Source organism: Rhinolophus sinicus, chromosome 3 (assembly GCF_057876585.1).
Source record: "Rhinolophus sinicus isolate RSI-liver-muscle chromosome 3, RSI-T2T, whole genome shotgun sequence".
Classification (NCBI taxonomy): Eukaryota; Metazoa; Chordata; class Mammalia; order Chiroptera; family Rhinolophidae; genus Rhinolophus; species Rhinolophus sinicus.
Window position 1 is genome coordinate 99,742,304 of NC_142503.1, and position 20,666 is coordinate 99,762,969.

General features: G+C 38.9%; 3 pseudogenes; 1 reads left to right on the top strand and 2 right to left on the bottom strand.

Annotated features, from left to right (window-relative positions):
• Positions 1-4,654: 4,654 nt before the first annotated feature.
• LOC109438908 (heterogeneous nuclear ribonucleoprotein A1-like 2) lies at positions 4,655-13,676 on the top strand (annotated as a pseudogene).
• A 3,130-nt stretch (positions 13,677-16,806) lies between these two features.
• On the bottom strand, positions 16,807-17,521 carry LOC148758536 (cytochrome c oxidase subunit FA4 pseudogene; annotated as a pseudogene).
• LOC148758537 (small ribosomal subunit protein eS25 pseudogene) lies at positions 17,049-18,637 on the bottom strand (annotated as a pseudogene).
• Between the last annotated feature and the right edge of the window lie 2,029 nt (positions 18,638-20,666).

The window sequence follows — 20,666 nt, forward strand, 5'->3', positions numbered from 1 at the left end:
AATAAATGAAATAGAGAACAAAAAGACAATAGAAAAAATTAATGTGACAAAGAGCTGGTTCTTTGAAAAGATTAACAAAATTGACAAACCCTTGGCTAGACTTACTAAGATAAAAAGAGAGAAGACACTGATTAACAAAATCAGAAACGTAAAAGGGGAAGTTATCACGGACACCACAGAAATACAAAGGATCATCCAAGAATACTATGAAGGACTATATGCCACCAAATTCAACAACCTAGAAGAAATGGACAAGTTCTTAGAAACATATAGCCTTCCAAGGCTGAACCATGAAGAACTGGAAAATCTAAACAGACCGATCACCAGTAACGAAATTGAATCAGTCATCCAAAACCTTCCCAAAAGCAAAAGTCCGGGACCAGATGGCTTCACTAGTGAATTCTACCAAACCTTCAAAGAGGATCTAATACCAATTCTGCACAAACTCTTCCAAAAAATTGAAGAAGAGACAGTACTCCCTAACTCATTTTATGAGGCCAACATTACCCTGATACCAAAACCTGGTAAGGACAGCACAAAAAAAGAAAACTACAGACCAATATCTCTAATGAATACCGATGCAAAAATCCTAAATAAAATTCTAGCAAATCGAATACAACAATGCATTAAAAAGATTATTCATCACGACCAAGTGGGGTTCATCCCCAGGGCACAAGGATGGTTCAACATCCGCAAATCCATCAATGTGATACATCACATAAACAAAATAAAGGACAAAAATCATATGATTATATCAATTGATGCAGAAAAAGCATTTGACAAGATACAACATCCATTTATGATTAAAACACTTAATAAAATGGGTATAGAAGGAAAATACCTTAACATAATAAAGGCCATATATGACAAGCCCTCTGCTAATCTCATAATTAATGGAGAAAAGCTGAAGCCCTTTGCTCTACGTTCAGGAACACGACAGGGATGTCCCCTATCACCTCTGCTTTTCAACATCGTGTTGGAAGTCCTTGCCAGAGCAATCAGGCAAGAGAAAGAAATAAAAGGCATCCAAATTGGGAATGAAGAAGTTAAATTATCACTCTTTGCAGATGACATGATGCTATATATAGAAAACCCTAAAGACTCCACCAAAAAGCTATTAGAAACAATCAATGAATACAGTAAAGTTGCCGGCTACAAAATCAATGCACAAAAGTCCATTGCCTTCCTATATACTAACAATGAAATCTCAGAAAAAGAAATACAAAAAACAATTCCTTTTGCAATTGCAGCAAAAAGAATAAAATACCTAGGAATAAACTTAACCAAGGATGTGAAAGACCTATATGCTGAAAACTATAAGACATTTTTGAAAGAAATTGAAGAAGACACAAAGAAATGGAAAGACATTCCATGCTCATGGATTGGAAGAATCAACATAGTTAAAATGGCCATATTACCCAAAGCAATATACAGATTCAATGCAATCCCCATCAAAGTCCCAATGGCATATTTTAAAGAAATAGAACAAAAAATCATCAGATTTGTTTGGAACCACAAAAGACCCCGAATAGCCAAAGCAATCTTAAGAAAAAAGAACAGTAATGGAGGTATCACACTTCCTGACTTTGGCCTGTACTACAGGGCCACAATAATCAAAACAGCATGGTATTGGCAGAAAAACAGACACATAGACCAATGGAATAGAATTGAGAACCCAGAAATAAAACCACATAAATATGGACAGATAATTTTTGACAAAGAAGCTAAAAACATACAATGGAGCAAAGACAGCCTCTTCAATAAATGGTGCTGGGAGAATTGGATAGCCACGTGCAAAAGAATGAAACTGGACTGCTTTTTGTCACCATGTACCAAAGTTAATTCAAAATGGATCAAAGACTTAAGCATAAGACCTGACACAATAAATTGCATAGAAGAAAACATAGGTACTAAACTTATGGACCTTGGGTTCAAAGAGCATTTTATGAACTTGACTCCAAAGGCAATGGAAGTAAAAGCTAAAATAAACGAATGGGACTATATGAAACTTAAAAGCTTCTACACAGCAAAAGAAACCATTGACAAAATAAAGAGGCCACCAACTGAATGGGAGAAGATTTTTGCTAACAGTGCCTCCGATAAGGGACTAGTATCCAGAATATACAAGGAACTCATGCAACTCAACAACAAAAAAACAAACAACCCAATTGAAAAATGGGCAGAGGACTTGAAGAGACATTTCTCCAAAGAGGACATACAAATGGCAAATAAACATATGAAAAAATGCTCAACATCACTAATCATCAGAGAAATGCAAATCAAAACCACAATGAGATATCACCTCACCCCAGTCAGAATGGCTATCATCAACAAGACAAATAGTAACAAATGTTGGAGAGGTTGTGGAGAAAAAGGAACCCTCATACACTGTTGGTGGGAATGCAGACTGGTGCAGCCGTTATGGAAGGCAGTGTGGAGGTTCCTCAAAGAATTACGAATAGAATTGCCGTATGACCCAGCAATCCCTCTCCTGGGTATCTACCCAAAAAATCTGAAAACATTTAGAGATAAAGACACGTGTGCTCCAATGTTCATTGCAGCTTTGTTTACGGTGGCCAAGACATGGAAACAACCAAAATGTCCTTCGATAGATGAATGGATAAAGAAGTTGTGGTACATATACACAATGGAATACTATTCGGCAGTGAGAAAAGATGATATAGGAACATTTGTGACAACATGGATGGATCTTGAGAGAGTAATGCTGAGCGAAACAAGTCAGACAGAAAAAGCAGAGAACCATGTGATTTCACTGATATGTGGTATATAAACCAAAAACAACAAAAGAACAAGACAAACAAATGAGAAACAGAAACTCATAGACACGGACAATAGTTTAGTGGTTGCCAGAGGGTAAGGGGGGTGGGGGGGGAGGTGAGGGTAAGGGGGATCGAATATATGGTGATGGAAGAACTGACTCAGGGTGATGAACATACAATGGGATTTATAGATGATGTAATACAGAATTGTACACCTGAAATCTATGTAATTTTACTAACAATTGTCACCCCAATAAATTTAATTTAAAAAAAAAAAAAAAAAAAAGATCTGAAACCATAAAATTCCTAGAAGAAAATATAGGAAGAAACTTCACAGACATTACCCGGAGTAAGATTTTTACTGATATATCCCCTCGCGCGAGGGAAGTAAGAGGAAAAATAAACATGTGGGATTACATCAAACTAAAAAGCTTTTTCACAGCAAAGGAAACCATCAATAAAACAGAAAGGGATCCTACTGAATGGGAAAAGATATTTGCCAATGATATATCTGATAAGGGGTTAATATCACAAATTTATTAAAAAACTCACTCAACTCAACTCCAAAAAAACAAACAACCCAATTAAAAAATGGGCAGAGGACATGAAGAGACATTTTTCTAAAAAGGACATACAGATGGCAAACAGACACATGAAGAAATGTTCAACCTCACTAACCATCAGAGAAATGCAAATAAAAACCACAATGAGATACCACCTCACCCCAGTCAAGATGGCTATCACCAATAAATCAACAAACAACAAGTGCTGGCGTGGATGTGGAGAAAAGGGAACGCTGGTGCACTGTTGGTGGGAATGCAGATTGGTGCAGCCACTATGGAAAACAGTTTGGAGGTATCTCAAAAATCTGAAAATGGAACTACCTTATGATCCAGCAATCCCACTCCTAGGTATCTATCTGGAGAAATCCAAAACTCCAATTCAAAAATCTTTATGCACTCCTATGTTTATTGCAGCACTATACAAAATAGCCAAGACCTGGAAACAACCGAAATGCCCATCGGTAGATGACTGGATTGAGAAACTGTGGTACATTTATACAATGGAGTATTACGCAGCCATAAAGAAGAAAGAAATCTTACCATTTGCAACAACATGGATGGACCTAGAGAACATTATGTTAAGTGAAATAAGTCAGACAGAGAAAGACAAATACCATATGATCTCACTTATATGCGGAATCTAAAGAAAAGAATAAGTGAATGAACTAATCAGAGACAGTTTTGGAAACATGGAGGAAAAACTGAGGGTTGCTAGAGGGGCGGGGGGGTGGGGATAAGGGGAAGGTGAGAGGTTTAGAAAATAGTCGGTAACCACAAGATGGTCATGGGGTTTTGAAAATTAATTTGGGGAACGTACAGAGGGATAGTGGATGGGGGGAGGGGGGTTCACACAGTGTAAGGGATATAAATGATAAGCGTCTAAGTTTTGCTTTGTCTTGTGCACCTGAAACTAATTAAAAAAAAAATACCAGCAACCTTGGTGTTATTAGGACCACACTCTAATCAACTGAGCTAACTGGCCACACCCCAAAAAAATCTGATTTTAAAAATGGCCAAAAAAATGGCCAACACTCTAATCAACTGAGCTAACTGGCAACCCCACAAAAAAATCTGATTTTAAAAATGGCCAAATAACTTGAATAGATATTTCTCCAGAGAAGACACAAATGGCCAACAAGCATATGAAAAGATGCTCAACATTACTAATCATAAGAAAAATGCCGATCAAAACCATAATGGGATATCACCTCACACACATTAGAATGGCCACTATGAAAAGAATAGAAAATAAAGTGTTGCTGAGGATGCAATGAATTTGAAAACCTTGTGTACTAGTGGAGGAATATGAAATACGGCAGTCATTATGGAATACAATATGGAGGTTCCTCAAAATTGTTTTTAAAAAAATCACCATATGATCCAACAATCTCAGTTCTGGGTATATATCCAGAAGAATTCAAAGCAGGATCTTGAAGAGATATTTTACACCCATCTTCATTGCACATTATTCACAATAGTCAACAGGTGGAAAGAATCCAAATATCCATCAACAGACGAATTGGTAAAGAAAATGTGGTGTACCTTTTCTGATGGTGGACACCCACGAGTAAGCATCATTAAAGTCTCCCCACCCACGCTCATCATGTCTAAGTCGTCTCCCAAAGAGTCCGAACAGCTGCGGAAGGTCTTCATCAGAAGTTTGAGCTTTGAGACAACCAGTGAGAATCTGAGGAGTCAGTTTGAGCAATGGGGAATGCTCAGAGACTGTGTGGTGATGAGAGACCCAAACACCATGTGCTCCAGAGGCTTTGGGTTTGTCACCTATGCCACCATGGAGGAGGTGGGTGCAGCCATGAAGGTAAGGTCACACTAGGTGGATGAAGAGTTGTGGAAAAACAAGGCCGTCTCAAGAGAAGATTCTCAAAGACCTGGTACCCACTGTGGAAAAGATTTTTTTTAATTAAAGTCTATTGGGGTGACAATTGTTAGTAAAGTTACATAGGTTTCAAGGGTACAATTCTGTGATGCATCATCTATATGTCACATTGTGTGTTCACCACCCAGAGTCAGCTCTCCTTCCATCACCATATATTTGATCCCTTTTACCCTCATCTACCAGCCCCTCACCCCACCCTCTGGCAACCACTAAACTATTGTCTGTATCTATGAGTTTTTGTTTCTTCATTTTTTTGTCTTGTTCCTTTGCTGCTTTCAGTTTTATATACTACATGTCAGTGAAATCATGTGGTTCTTGACTTTTTCTGTCTAACTTATTTCGCTTAGCATTATAATCTCAAGATCCATCCATGTTGTCGCGAATGGCACTATCTCATCTTTTCTTATGGCAGAATAGTATTCCATTGTGTATATATACCACAACATCTTTATGCAATCATCTATCGAAGGACATTTTGGTTATTTCTTTGTCTTTGCCAGCCAGCATAAATAAAGCTGCAATGAACATTGAATCACATATATCTTTGTGGATAAATGTTTAACAGATTTTTTGGGTAGATACCCAAGAGAGGGATTTCTGGGCCATATGGTAATTCTATTCTTAATTTTTTTTTAAAGATTTTATTGGGGAAAGGGAACAGGACTTTATTGGGGAACAGTGTGTACTTCCAGGACTTTTTTCCAAGTCAAGTTGTTGTCCTTTCAAACTTCGTTGTGGAGGGTGCCGTTCAGCTTCAAGTTGTTGTCCTTTCAGTCTTAGTTGTGGAGGGCGCAGCTCAGCTCCAGGTCCAGTTGCCATTGCTAGTTGCAGAGGGCGCAGCCCACCATCCCTTGCGGGAGTCGAGGAATCGAACTGGCAACCTTGTGGTTGAGAGCCCACTGGCCCATGTGGGAATCGAACGGCCATCCTTCGGAGTTAGTAGCACTGAGCTCCAACCGCCTGAGCCACCAGGCAGGCCCTATTCATAATTTTTTGAGGAACCTCCACAGTGTCTTCTGTAACGGCTGCACCAGTCTGCATTCCCACCAGCAATGTATGAGGGTTCCTTTTCTCCACAGCCTCTCCAACACTTGTTACTATTTGTCTTGTTGATGATAGCCATTCTGACTGGGGTGAGGTGATATCTCATTGTGGCTTTTATTTGCATTTCTCTGATGATTAGTGATGTTGAGCATTTTTTCAGATGGTCTATTGGCCATCTTTGGAGAAATGTCTCTTCAGGTCCTCTGCCCATTTTTTAATTGGATTGTTTGGGTTTTTATTTTTTATGTTGAGTTATACGAGTTCTTATATATTTTGGATATTAGCCCCTTATTGGAGGCGCTGTTTGCAAAAATCTTCTCCATTCGGTTGGTTGCCTGTTTATTTTGTCAGTGGTTTCTTTTGCTGTGCAGAAGCTTTTTAATTTGATATAGTCCAATTCATTTATTTTAGTATGTCTTTGAAGTCAAATTCATAATATCCTCTTTGAACCCAAGGTCCACAAGTTTAGTACCTATGTTTTCTTCTATGCAGTTTATTGTTTCAGGTCTTATGTGCAGGTCTTTGATCCATTCTGAATTAATTTTGGTACATGGTGACAGATAGCAGTCCAGTTTCATTCTTTTGCATGTGGCTTTCCAATTCTCCCAGCACCATTTATTGAAGAGGCTGTGTTTTCCTCATTGTATGTTTTTAGCTTCTTTGTCAAAAATTATCTGCCCATGTTTATGTGGATTTATTTCTGGGTTCTCAGGTCTATTCCATTTGTCAGTGTGTCTGTTTTTCTGTCGATGCCATACTGTTTTGATTATTGTTGCCCTGTAGTACAAGCTAGTCAGGGAGTGTGATGCCTCCAGCATTGTTCTTTTTTCTTAGGATTGCTTTGGCTATTTGGGGTCTTTTGTAGTTCCATACAAATATGGTAATTTTTTGTTCTATTTCTTTAAAAACGCCACTGGGAATTTGACGGGGATTGCATTAAATCTGTATATTGCTTTGGGTAATATGGCCATTTTAACTATGTTGATTCTTCCAATTCATGAACATGGAACATCTTTCCATTTCTTTGTGTCTTCTTCAATTTCTTTTAAAAATGTCTTATAGTTTTCAGTGTATAGGTCTTTCACATCCTTGGTTGAGTTTATTCCTAGGTATTTTATTATTTTTGTTGCTATTGAAAAAGGAATTGTTTTTTGTTTGTTTCTTTTTCTGAGGTTTCACTGTTCGTATACAAATGCAATGGACTTTTGTACGTTGATTTTGTAGCCGGCAACTTTACTATATTTGTTTATTGTTTCTAATATCTTTTTGATGGAGTCTTTAGGGTTTTCTACATATAGCATAATGTCATCTGCAAAAAGAAACAATTTAACTTCTTTGTTCCCTATTTGGACAACTTTTATTCCTTTGTCTTGCCTAATTGCTCTGGTTAGGACTTCCAATACTATGTTGAAAAGCAGAGGTGATAAGAGACAGCCCTGTCGTGTTCCTAAACGTAGAGCAAAGGGCTTCAGTTTTTCACTGTTAATTATGATATTAGCTGAGGGCTTGTCATATACGGCCTTTATTATGTTAAGGTATTTTCCTTCTATACCCATTTTATTAACTGTTTTAATCATAAATGGATGTTGTATCTTATCAAATACTTTTTCTGCATCTATTGATATAATCATATGATTTTTGTCCTTTATTTTGTTTATGTGATGTATCACATTGATCGATTTGCATATGTTGAACCACCCTTGTGCTCCTGGGATGAACCCCACTTGGTTGTGATGTATAATTTTTTTAATGCATTGTTGCATTTGATTTGCTAAAAGTTTGTTTAGGATTTTTGCATCTGTAATCACAAGAGGTATTTGGTCTGTAATTTTCTTTTTTCATGTTATCCTTACCAGGTTTTGGTATCAGAGCAATGTTGGCCTCATAAAATAAGTTAGGAAATATTGTCTCTTCTTCAAATTTTTGAAAGAGTTTGTGTAGGACAGGTATTAGATCCTCTTTGAAGGTTTGGTAGAATTCACTAGTGAAGCCATCTGGTCCCGGACTTTTGCTTTTGGGAAGGTTTTGGATGACTGATTCAATTTCCTTACTGGTTATCGGTCTATTTAGATTTTCTAATTCTTCGTGATTCAGACTAGGAAGGCTATATGTTTCTAGGAACATATCCATTTTTTTCTAGGTTATTGAATTTGGTGTCATATAGTCCTTCATAATATTCTTTGTATTTCTGTAGCATCCATAGTAACTTCCCCTCTTTCATTTCTGGTTTTATTTATGTGTGTCCTTTCTCTTTGTATCTTAGTGAGTCTAGCCAAGGGTTTGTCAATTTTATTAATGTTTTCAAAGAACCCGCTCTTTGTTGCATTATTTTTTTCTATTGTCTTTTTGTTCTCTATTTCATTTAGTTATGCTCTGATTTTTATTATGTCCTTCCTTCTGCTGACTTTGGGTTTCATTTGTCCTTCTTTCTCTAGTTCTTTAAGGTGTAACATGAAGTTATTTATCTGGGATTTTTCTTCTTTCTTGACATAGGCCTGTAATGATATAAACTTTCCTCTGAAAACTGCTTTTGCTGCATCCAAAAAAGTTTGGTAGGATGTATTTTCAATCTCATTTGTTTCTCTGTACCTTTTGGTCTCTCCTCTAATTTCTTCTTTGACTCGGTTGTTCTTTAAAAGTATGTTGTTTAATCTCCACATATTTGTGGTTTTTCCTGCTTTCTTTTTGCAGTTGATATCCCATTTCATAGCCTTGTGATCAGAAAATATGCTCGGTATAATTTCAATCTTCTTAAATTTGCTGAGGCTAGTTGTATGCCCCAACATATAGTCGATCCTTGAGAATGTTCCATGTACCCTAGAAAAGAATGTACAGTCTAATGTTCTAGGAGGAAGTGCTCTATAAATGTCAATTATGACCATTTCATCTACTGTGTCATTTAGGGCTACAATTTCTTTATTTATTTTCTGTTTGGATGATCTATACATAGCTGTCAATGATGTATTTAGGTCCTCTTCTATAATTGTGTTTTGGTCAATTTCTCCCTTTAGTTCTGTTAGTAGTTGCTTGGTATATTTCGGTGCTCCATGATTGGGAGCATAAATATTGATGATTGTTATGTCTTCTTGTTGTATAATCCCCTTCACCATTATGAAATGTCCATCTTTATCTCTTGTTACTTTTTTTTATCCTGAAGTTTGTTTCATCTGATATCAGTATAGCTACACCTGCTTTTCTCTTTTTAATACCATTTTCTTGGAGTGTTAATTTCCACACTTTCACTTTGTCCTTGTAGCTGAGATGTGTCTCATGGAGGCAGCATATGGTTGGGTTTAGTTTTTGATCCAATCTGCGACTCTGTGCCTTTTTTATATTGAGTTCAGTCCATTTACTTTTAGGGTGATTATTGATATGTGAGGATTTCCTACCATTCTATCTTTGGTTTTCTGGTAGAACTGTGTCTCTATTGTTTCTTTGCCTTTTTGTTGCTGTCTACTATTTCAGTGTGGTGGTATTCTATGATTTTTCCTCCTCTGTTTCTTCTTTTTTGTGTGTTATATACTTCAGTTCTGGAATTTTTTTGAGTGGTTGTTGTCACACAGCAGCATGCCTGTCTGTCCCCTCGTATCTGCCCCTAAAAAGAAAGAAGAGTCTGTGAGACTATTTCTTTCACGGGCATTGCTTCACCTTTATGCCATCTCCTTGTTTGGCCCCAAAGGATGGCTGGCTAGCCAATGATGGGTAAGATTCCTCAAGAAAGGAACGATCTAAGACAGGCACAGTCGTGTGGGGACCATCAGGAGAATTCACGGGGGTTGATAGAGGTGGGCACAGCCCTCTACCTTCCCCCATCTAAGGAGAGTTTCTGCCTCTGTGGCTGTATTCCTTGCCACAACCTGCTTGGGAAGTGATTCTAGATGTGATAACATCAGTTCTCCATCTCAGTAAGTTTTCAACATAAAGGTTTTGTCCCCTGGGGAGATACAAACAATAATGATTTATACATCATGGGACTTTCGACAGGCAATGTGATTGGTTTGAACCAGTTTTCTGGTATGGTGTATGAGACTCACAGACCCTACAAAAAACAATGCTACTTCCTTGTATGTGCATCAATAAAAGCCACAAGTGTGGCCCGATTCGGGGCTCTCAGGCCTTTGAGGCTGTGAGACCCTTGGCCTCTGTTTCAAAACTTCCTTGATTTGTTTCTTTCTTAACCCTTCACCGCCCCATCTCAGTTTCTCACTGCCTGTGTTGCAATGGACGCAACAAGTGGTTACCATTAAGTTTATGTAAAAGAAAGTTTTATATTTAGAGTATTCCATTTTCGCAGCATGTTTACTTTCTCCATATCCCTGTACCACTTCAGACCTTTACTTTCTCCCCTTTTATGTTTTTATTGTCACAAATTATCCCTATTTATGCTGTGAGTTGATTTCTGCACTGCAGGAGCAAGTTGTCTTTTTCCTTTTTTAAGTTTATTCCCTTCTTCTTTAACCTGTATGTTATCTTTAAGTGTAGTGTCTTATTTGGTAAAATGTTCATGTCCTGCTTCTGTGTGTCTGTTCGTAATACTACTCATGGTTTTGTATTCTTTTGTTTTTTTGTTTCAGGTCAAACAACCTCCTTCAGTATTTTTTGTAGTGCAGGTCATGTATTAGAAAATTCCATCAGTTTTGGGATGTATGGAAAGGTCTTTATTCCTCCTTCATATCTAAGGGATATGTTTACTGGATGGATATGTTTATTTGGCTCATAATATCTCTCTTTCAATAGTTTGAATATTTGATTCCACTCCCTCTTGCCTTGTAGAGTTTCTGCTGAAAAATCTGATAATAATCTAATGGGCTTTACTTTGCAGATTACCGTCTTCTTTTCCCTGGCTGCCTTGAGGATTCTTTCTTTGTTGTTAATTTTTGACAGCTTCAATACAATGTGCTTTGGAAAAGGCCTGTTGGTATTGAGGTAATTAGGTGTTCTATTTGCTTCTTGGATTTGAGGATCCAGTTCTTTCCATAGGTTTGAGAAGTTCTCACTTACTATTTGTTTGAATATACTCTCTGTTCCCTTTTCCCTTTCTTCTCCTTCTGGTATGCCCATTATTCTTGTATTGCTCTTTCTGATGGAGTCAGAAAAGTTCTTGTAGAGTTCTTTCACTTCTTTTAACTCTCAAGTCTCTCTCTTCTTTCATCTGTGTCATTTCCAGATTTCTATATTCTATGTCACTGATTTTTTCCTCTATCTGGTCAGCTGTATTACCTAAGCTAGCTATTTCATTCTTCATTTCTTTTACTGAGTTGTAAATCTCCAGAAATTCTAGTTGGTTCTTTTTTAAAATTTCAATCTCTTTGGAAAAATGTTCTTTTTTTTTCTTCTTTTATTGTGTTTCTGAGTTCATCAAACTGCCTGTGCATTTTCTTGCATCTTGTTGAGTTTTTTCAGAACTGCAATCTTAAATTCTCTGTCATTTAAATCACATATTTCCATATCTTTACGTTTATATTTTGGAGACTTTTCATTTTCTTTCTGAGCTGTCTTGTTACCTTGCTTATTCATGGCAATTAATGAATTATTATTTCTCTTCCTGGGCATCTACAGGAATAGGTTCTGCAACAGGTTTATAGGAAGAGGTCTTTCTTTTGTTTTCCAGTAGGTATTGGAAGAATGCTTTATTTTCTCTCTGAGTGCAGCCTTTTATTCTGTCTCATGCTGTAGTGTTATATTTTCTCTGCACTGTTCTGACTTCTCACACAGTGGGGGCGATTCCCTGGAAGGTGGGCTTCACTTCTGTGAGCAGGTCTCCTTGGTGTCAGGACATTGCCTCCGTGGGGGGATGTGGAGAGCTTCTGAAGTTCTGAATTTCTTCCTGCATCAGATTCAGGGCCAGTGTGTTTTAGTGGCTCTGTTTATCCCTGCAGGGATCCACCCAGATAGGTGTGGACAGGGGTGGGTTGGGTTGTGAGAGGTGGCCCAGAGCAATGGCAGCGACCACCTTCACAGCCAGTTCTTCACCCAAGGTTCCCTCCTTTTCGCCGGAACTAATTGGCTTGCGAGTCTGTGGCTGCGGCCACAGTTCTCAGAACTGCAAATATTCTGTTCTTTTGATCTGATACTGCTACCTTTCCACTTCTAACACTGGGCAGGTGGGAGTGGGGCAAGCTCTGTGAGGATGGGGAGGGGGCGGCTAGGCTCCATGCCTATGCCTTCTATCCTCTGCTTGGCAGTGAGGGCTTACACCACCATTCTCATCCTGCTTCCCTGTCTTTACTCCGAGGTCTCTGCCATGAGCGTTGGGTTCAGCCGTGTTATATGCTGATCCCTCAGGACTGTGAACCATAAGGGGAGCCCTAGCCATCTGAATTCTTCCCTCTCCCGCAACTGCGATAGCTCCAGAATGCAGGGAGCATGGAGCTCGATCTGCATCCTGCGTCCATGCAGCCTGCATCTCTGTACTTCCCCTTTCCCTCCTCCCCTGCTTGCCCAATTTGCCCACCTTTAGATGATTTCAATTGCGCGTCTCTTTGTCTTGCCTGTCTGCTGCACAGGGAGTCCTTTGTGGAATTGTAGATGTTCAATTTGTTGTAAATTCCAGAGGAGAGCTCAAGAGGCTCACATCATGCCACCATTTCTATTAAAAAAAAAGATTTTTGTTGGTGGTATTAAAGAAGACACAGAAGATCATCACCTAAGAGATGATTTTGAACAGTGTGGGAAAACTGAAGTGATTGAAATCATGACTGACTGAGGCAGTGGCAAGAACATAGGCTTTGCTTTTCTGACCTTTGATGACCATGACTCTGTAGGCAAGATTGCCATTCCAAAATACCATAGTGTAAATGACCACAACTGTGATGTAAGGAAAGCCCTATCTAAGCAAGAGATGGCTAGTGCTTCGTTCAGTCAAAGGGGTTGAAGATGTTCTAGAAATGTCGGTGGTGGTTGAGGTGGTGGTTTTGGTGGGAATGACAACTTGGTTGTGGAGGAAACTTCAGTGGTCGAGGTGTCTTTGGTGGCAGTCGTAGTGGTGAAGGATATGGTGGCAGTGGGGATGGCTATCATGGATTTGGTAATGATTGAAGCAATTTTGGAGGAGGTGGCCCTGGTTACCCTGGAGGAAGCAGAGGCTGTGGAAGTGGTGGACAGGGTGATGGAAACCAGGACAGTGGCTATGATAGGAGTGGCAGCTATGACAGCTCTAACAACAGAGGAGGTGGAAGCAGCTTTGGCGGTGGTTGTGGAAGCAATTTTGGAGGTGGCGGAAGCTACAGTGATTTTGGTAATTACAATAATCAATCTTCAACTTTTGGGTCTATGAGAGGAGGAAACTTTAGAAGCAGGAGCTCTGGCCCCTATGGTGGTAGAGGCCAATACTTTGCCAAACCACAAAACCAAGACAACAGTTCCCCAGCTAGACTCATTATATGCACTTGAAAACAGATTCTTATTTTTCTCCTCAAGACCTCCTACTCTTTCATCATTCACATCAAACCAATCATCACAGACTTTATTGATCCTATCTTCTAAGAAGGTCTGGATGCATTCTCCTCAATTCCATTGTAATCATCTGGGCTATTGCAACTGAAATTGCTGAGTGCAATGTGTGACAATTATTAAAACCTTAGTAAATAGTAACTGACAAATTTCCTTCCTTCCTCTCTGTTTCTCTCCCTCCCTCCTTCTTTCTTTCTCTTCCCATCTTATCCATTGTCCATGCTGCCACCAAAGTTATTGTTCTAAACTGCAAACTTGGATCCCTTATGGTCTCTAAGAAAATTCAATCTTTTTTATTCCCGTTTCTTCCACCTTCCCCTCTTCCACTCTGGTTCAAGCCATTGTTCTTGCACTCCCCATGGCTGAGGCAGTCGTCGCCAGTTGTCAGTTGGTCGCTCACAGCAGCTCTCACCAGCTGCCAGCTGTTCATGATGGCTGCTGCTGGCCACCAGCCACTCATGGCATCCTCCAGCAGCCCTGCTCCAGGGAGAGCTGTTGTTCACAATCTTAGCTGTAGAAGGCTCAGCTCACTGGCCCATGTGGGAATCCAACCGCTGGCCTTCGGCGTAAGGAGCATGGCATTCCAACTGCCTAAGCCACCGGGCATTCCCTAAGTTTATTTCCAGGTATTTTATTCTTTTTGTTGCAACTGCAAATGGATTTTTAATGTCTTTTACTGAAATTTTGCTGTTATTATATAGTAACACAATGGACTTTTGTACATTGATTTTCTATCCTGCAACTTTACTGTGTTTGTTTATTGTTTCCAGTTGATTTTTTTATCCTGCAACTTTACTGTGTTTGTTTATAGTTTCTAATAGTTTCTTTGGTGGTGTCTTTAGTGTTTTCTACATAAAAAATCATGTCATCTGCAAAAAGTGACAATTTGAATTCTTCATTCCCAATTTGGCTGCCTTTTATTTCTTTCTCTTGCCTGATTGCTCTAGGTAGGACTTCCAGCACTATATGAATAACTGGTAAGAGTGGGCATCTCTGTTTTGTTCGTGATCTTAGAAGAAAAGATTTCAGTTTTTCACCATTGAGTATAATATTAACTGAGGGTTTGTAGTATGTGGCCTGTATTATGTTGAGGTACTTTCCTTCTATACCGATTTCATTGAGTAATTTAATCATAAATGGATGCTGTATCTCATCAAATGCTTTTTACAGCATCTATTGATATTGTCGCATCCAGTGCAACACGGGCAGTGAGGGTGCAAGAAGGGGCGGTTTGGGTTAAGTTTTTAAGAAAGAAACAAACAGAGACTTAATGCAGTTAAATCTCTCAGAAGGCCAGGGGTCTCTCAGTCTCAGAGGACTGGAGCCCTGAATAAGGCCGACTGAAGGTTTTTATTGAATAGGTATACAAAAACAAGAAAGTAACATTGTTTCTTACACGGTCTGTGAGACTTATACATCATAGTAGAAAAATGCTTATTCCAATCACCCTTTATCTATAAACAGCTGAAGTACAAGGTCCCATAATGTCTTACCTAAGGTATGTACCTTTTCAGGGTCAAGTCTCTCATATTGTAACAGCTCCGTTGAGCTAAGTGGAGAGAACTGATCTTTGTTGTCCTCATGACTTCTCTCACAAACAGGTGCCAGGGAAAAGCCAGAGCCAGCAACAGCTTTTCCCAGGCAGGGGGAAGGGGAGGCAAGGCTCCTCCCCATATTTTTCTAAGGCAGCTCATTGGGGGTCCCCACTCGGTTCCGCCTGGCTTAGGTTGTATCTCCCGTGAGCTATCTTACCCGTCTTTGGCTGCAAACCATCTTTTGGGGATCAGACAGAGAGACACAAGGTGTAAACATAAGGATGGAACAGAGTCCCAGAAAGGCACAGTCTCACAGACTCTTCTTTCCTTAATGAAAGACACGGGGGTCAGTTGGCTAGGCTGTTGTGTGACTACATGATATGATCATATAATTTTTATCTTTTATTTTGTTGCAGTTGTGTATTGTGTTATATTGATCTATTTGCATATGTTGAACCATCCTTGTGTTCCTGGAATGAACCCCACTTGCCTGTGATGTATCATCTTTCTAATGTAGTGTTATCTTCACTTTGCTAGTATTTTGTTAACATTTTTGCATCTAGAGGCCAGCCCGGTGGCTCTGGTGGTTGGAGTGTTGTGCTCCTAAGGCCAAGGTCACCGGTTCTATTCCCACATGGGCCAGTGAGCTGCGCCCTGTACAGCTAAGATTGTGAACAGCAGCTCTTCATGGAGCTGGACTGCCGTGAGCAGCCGGAGATTGGCATAAGCTGCCGTGGGCTGCTGTGAGCTGCCACGGGGTGCTGAGTGCTGCCACGGTGGCCGGTGGCAAGAGTGAGTGGCCAGCAGCCGGCTGCCGTGACCTGCTATTAGCAGCCAACCAACGACTGGCAACCGACTGCCCCAGCCGGGGGAGCGCAAGGCTCACAATACCAGCATGGGCCAGGGAGCTGTGTCCTACATACCTAGACTGAGAAACTAGGGCTTGAACTGGAGTGGGGTGGGGGATGCAGAAGAAGGAGGAAAAAACAGAAAAAAAAAAAAAAAAAACCAAAAAAGATTTTTGCATCTATACTCATCAGAGATATTGGTCTGTAATTTTATTTTTTTGTGTGTTCTCCTTGCCAGGTTTTGGTATCAGAGTAATGTTGGCCTCATAAAGCGAGTTAGAATTATTGCCTCTTCAATTTTTTGGAAGAGAGTGAGAAGAATAGGTATTAAATATTCTTGAATGTTTAGTAGAATTCACTAGTGAGACCATCTGATCCTAGACTTATTTTGAAGAGGTTTTTGGTAATGTTTTCCATTTCCTTAGTGTTGATCAGTCTATTGAGATTTTCCAGTTTTTCATGATTCAGTCTCGGAAGGTTATATATTTCTAGCTTATCCATTTCTTCAAGGTTATCAAATTTGGTGGCATATAGCTTTTCATAGTTTTTTTTCTTTTTCAAGTTTCACATTTATTAATCAGAGTAAACCCCAACATACATTAGGAGGGGAAATATTTCCTGGTTAAATGGCAAATTGTGCAGATGGATTCTGGAAGGCCTTCCATATAAGCAGCTTTATAGTGAATATTACATGTAGAAATCTGGGCCTTCTTTCTTAGTTTGCTGTAATCTACATTCACTGAGTAGAACTTGTACTGATCATTGGGACCAGTTTATTCCAGGGTTCCGAGTTATTCTTTCTGTCCCAACAGACATCTGTAATGAACAATGCTAAGCACAATATATACAGTGCAACTCCAGTAACTCCAGCTCCAATAAATACAAGGAGGGGGATCAACCTTGGATGCTTCTTGGCCTGACTGAGGATTTGGTGGAGGCTGGTTGCAGCAGAGGCCTTGGGTCTGGAAGCAGAGAAAAAACAAAACTGTAAGGCCCAGGAGCATGTAATTTCTGCCTAAAGTATTCTTTATAGTCTTTTGTATTTCTGTGGTGTCCTTTGTAAGTTCTTCCCTTTCATTTCTGATTTTGTTTGTTTCATTCTTTTCTTTCTTACTCTAGCAAGAGGTTTGTCAATTTCATTAATCTTTTCAAAAAACAAACTCTTTTTTGTATTAATTTTCTATTGTCATTTTATTCTCTATTTCATTTAATTCTACTGCAATTTTTATTATTTTTTCCTCCCACTGATTGTGGGCTTCATGTGTTCTTCTTTTTCTAGTTCTTAAAGGTGCAATGTTAAGTTGTTTATTTGATATTTTTGATTCTTGAGGTAGATTTGTAATGATATACACTTCCCTCTTATTACCACTTTTGCTGTATCCCAAAATCTTTGACAAGTCATATTGCCATTGTCATTTGTCTCTACATATCTTTGGATGTCATCTTTTATTTTCTCTTTGACCTAGTCATTGTTTCATAGCATGTTGTTTAATCCCATATATTTGTGTTTTTTCCCACTTTATTTTTTTGTTTGATTTGATTTAATAAAGTTTCATTTTTCAAAACCTACAGTTGGTGGTACCTGTTTTTCATGCATCTTCACCAGCAGCTGGGGCATCCCCATCCTTGGTGTTTCTGGTGTAAATTACTTGAGCTTGGTACTTTGAAACTAATTTAATAAGTCCTTTACTAAGGAGCTCCTGAATGGTTGCCCTGGCCAAGGAACCACGGATATTCAGTCTCTCAGAGACAACAGCTGGGGTTATAAGCTTATAGTTGGGAACTTCCTTACAGAGTTTGTCATATGTCACTTTGTCAAACAAGACTAGGTTATTGAGCTTGTCCTGAACTTTGCCTTTGGGCCACTTCTTCTTTTTGGCCTTGCCTCCAGATTTGTTCACTGAGTCTTTGTCTTTCTTGGCCGACTTTCCAGCATCTTTCTTCTTCTTGTCGTCTTTGGGCGGCATGGCAAAGTACGGACAGCAGAGTCTACGATTGCAGCTTCGCCAAGATGTCGGACAAAAAGCCCCACTTTATTTTTGCAGTTGATTTCCAATTTCAAAGCATTGTAGTCATAGAACATGCTTTGTATGATTTCAATCTTCTTAAATTTCCTGAGGCTAGTTGTGACCCAGATATGGTCTATCCTTGAAAATGTTCCATGTGCACTAGAGAATAATGTGTTCTGGGATGACAGGCTCTGTAAATATCAATTATGTCCATTTGGTCTAATATGTCATTTAAAGCTGATATTTCCTTATTGATTTTCTGTTTCGATAATCTATCCATTGCTGTCAATGGAGTATTTAGGTTCCCTACTATTATTGTGTTTTTGTCAGTTTCTCCATTTAATTCTATTAGTTATTTTATATGTTGGTTCTCCCAAATTGAGTGCATATATACCAATCAGAGTTATGTCTTTTTGATGTATTGTCTCCTTTATCATTATAAAATATCCATCTTTTTCTCGTTACCTTTTTTATCATGAAATCTATTTTCTCAGATATAAGTACAGCTACACTCACTTTTCTGTGGATGCCATTGGCTTGGAGTATCATTTTCTACCCCTTCACTTTGAGTCTGTTTGTCCTTGCAGCTGAGATGTGTTTCCTGAAGGCAGCATTTAGTTCAGTTTTGTTTCTTGATCCAACCCACTACTCTGTGTCTTTTATTGGTGAGTTTTGTACATTTGTGTTTAGGGTGATTTGATATATGAGGATGTAATATAGCCATTTTACATTTTGTTTTCTGGTAGCTCTGTGTCTTCATTGTTTCTTTTCCCTTGTGTTTCTGTCTGTTATTTTGGTTTGGTGGTATTCTATTATTTCTTTTTCCCCTCTGTTTCCTCTTTTTTTATGTTATGTGTCAGTTCTATATTTTAATTTTTGTGGTTACCATTAGGGCTTATGCAAAAGAAAGTTTCATATATACAGTAGTTCCCATCTGCATGCATTTATCTCCATTCCCATCTGCAAATTCAGACATTTACCTCCACTCATTTTATAGTCTTGTTGTCAAAAATTGTCTGTTTTTAATGTTGTGAGGTCATTTCCAAATTGGAATAAATAGTTTTACTTCTTTTTAAATATTTCCACCTCCCATAACCTTTATGCTATATTTAAGTATATATTAACCTATTCTGAACAAGTGTGGCAATTTCCTGCTTTTGTCTGCTTGTTAATTATCTTACTCATAGTTTTGTATTCTTCTGTATTTTTGTTTCAGGTAGAAGAACACCCTTCAGTATTTCCTGTAATGCTGATCTTGTGGTGGTAAATTACATCAGCTTCTGTATACCTTAAAAGTCTTTGTATCTCCTTCATATTTAAAGGATACATTTCTGGATATATTATTCTTGGCTGGTGATCTCTCTCTCTCCCTAGCTTATAGGGTTACTGCTGAAAATCCCAGGATAATCAAATGGTGTTTCCTTTCTAGGTTACAGTCTTCTTTTCCCTGACTGCTTGAGAATCCTTTCTGTGTCATTAATTTTTCAGTTTTAATATGTGTTTTGGAGAAGGTGTTTTTGGATTGAGATAATTAGTTGTTCTGTTTGTTTCTTGGATTTGAGGATCTAGTTCTTTCCATAGGTTTGGGAAGTTCTTGTCAACTATTTGTTTGAATAGGCTTTCTGTTTCCTTCTCACTCTCTTCTCCTTCTGATATACCCATTGTTCTTATATTGCTCTTTCTGATGGAGTCAAACAGTTCTCATAGCATTCTTTTTATTATTATTATTATTACTCTCAAATCTCTCTCTTCTGCCATCTGCATCATTTCTAGATTTCTACCTTTGATACCACCAATTCTTTCCTCTATCTGGTCAGCTTTATTTCCTAATCTTTCTAGTTCATTCTTTGTCTCTTTCATTGAGTTCTTCAGCTCCAGAATTTCTGTTTGATTCTATTTTATAGTTTCAGTCTCTTCAGTAAAGTACTCCTTTTGTTCATTGATTTTATTTTTGAATTTATTAAACTGCCTTTCTGAGTTTTCTTGTATTGCATTGAGTTTTTTTCAGAACTGCAATCTTGAATTCTCTGTCATGTAAATCACATATTTCCATGTCTTTAAGCTTATTTTCTTTCTGAGCTGCCTCGTTACCTTGGTTATTCATGGTATTTGATGGATTATTACTCTGCCTAGGCATTTATGGGACTGAAATCTGCTTTTTTTGAAAGGTGACCTTTCTCTATTTGACAGGTTGATAAGAAGAGTTCTTTCTTTCCTTTTCCAATAGGTAGCACTAAAGGACAACTTTTTATTTTATCTTATTTGCACTGCCAGGGCTTCAGGAATCTCTGTGGGGTGGTGTCACCTCAGCCGTGGAAAGTGCCCTCTATTGCCTGGGGAGGTGGGCATCCTTTCTGTGGCATGGTCACCTTCAGTCTCAGGGCACCAGCCCTGTGGGGGATGTGATGAGTGAAGGGGTTCTGAGCCTGTGACATCCCAGCGCTGCCTCCTGCAACTAGATGCTGACAGCAGTGCTGTACTATCTGAGGTGCTCCTGGTGCCTCCACTGGGCTCTGCTGTGATGGTTGGGGGGCGGAA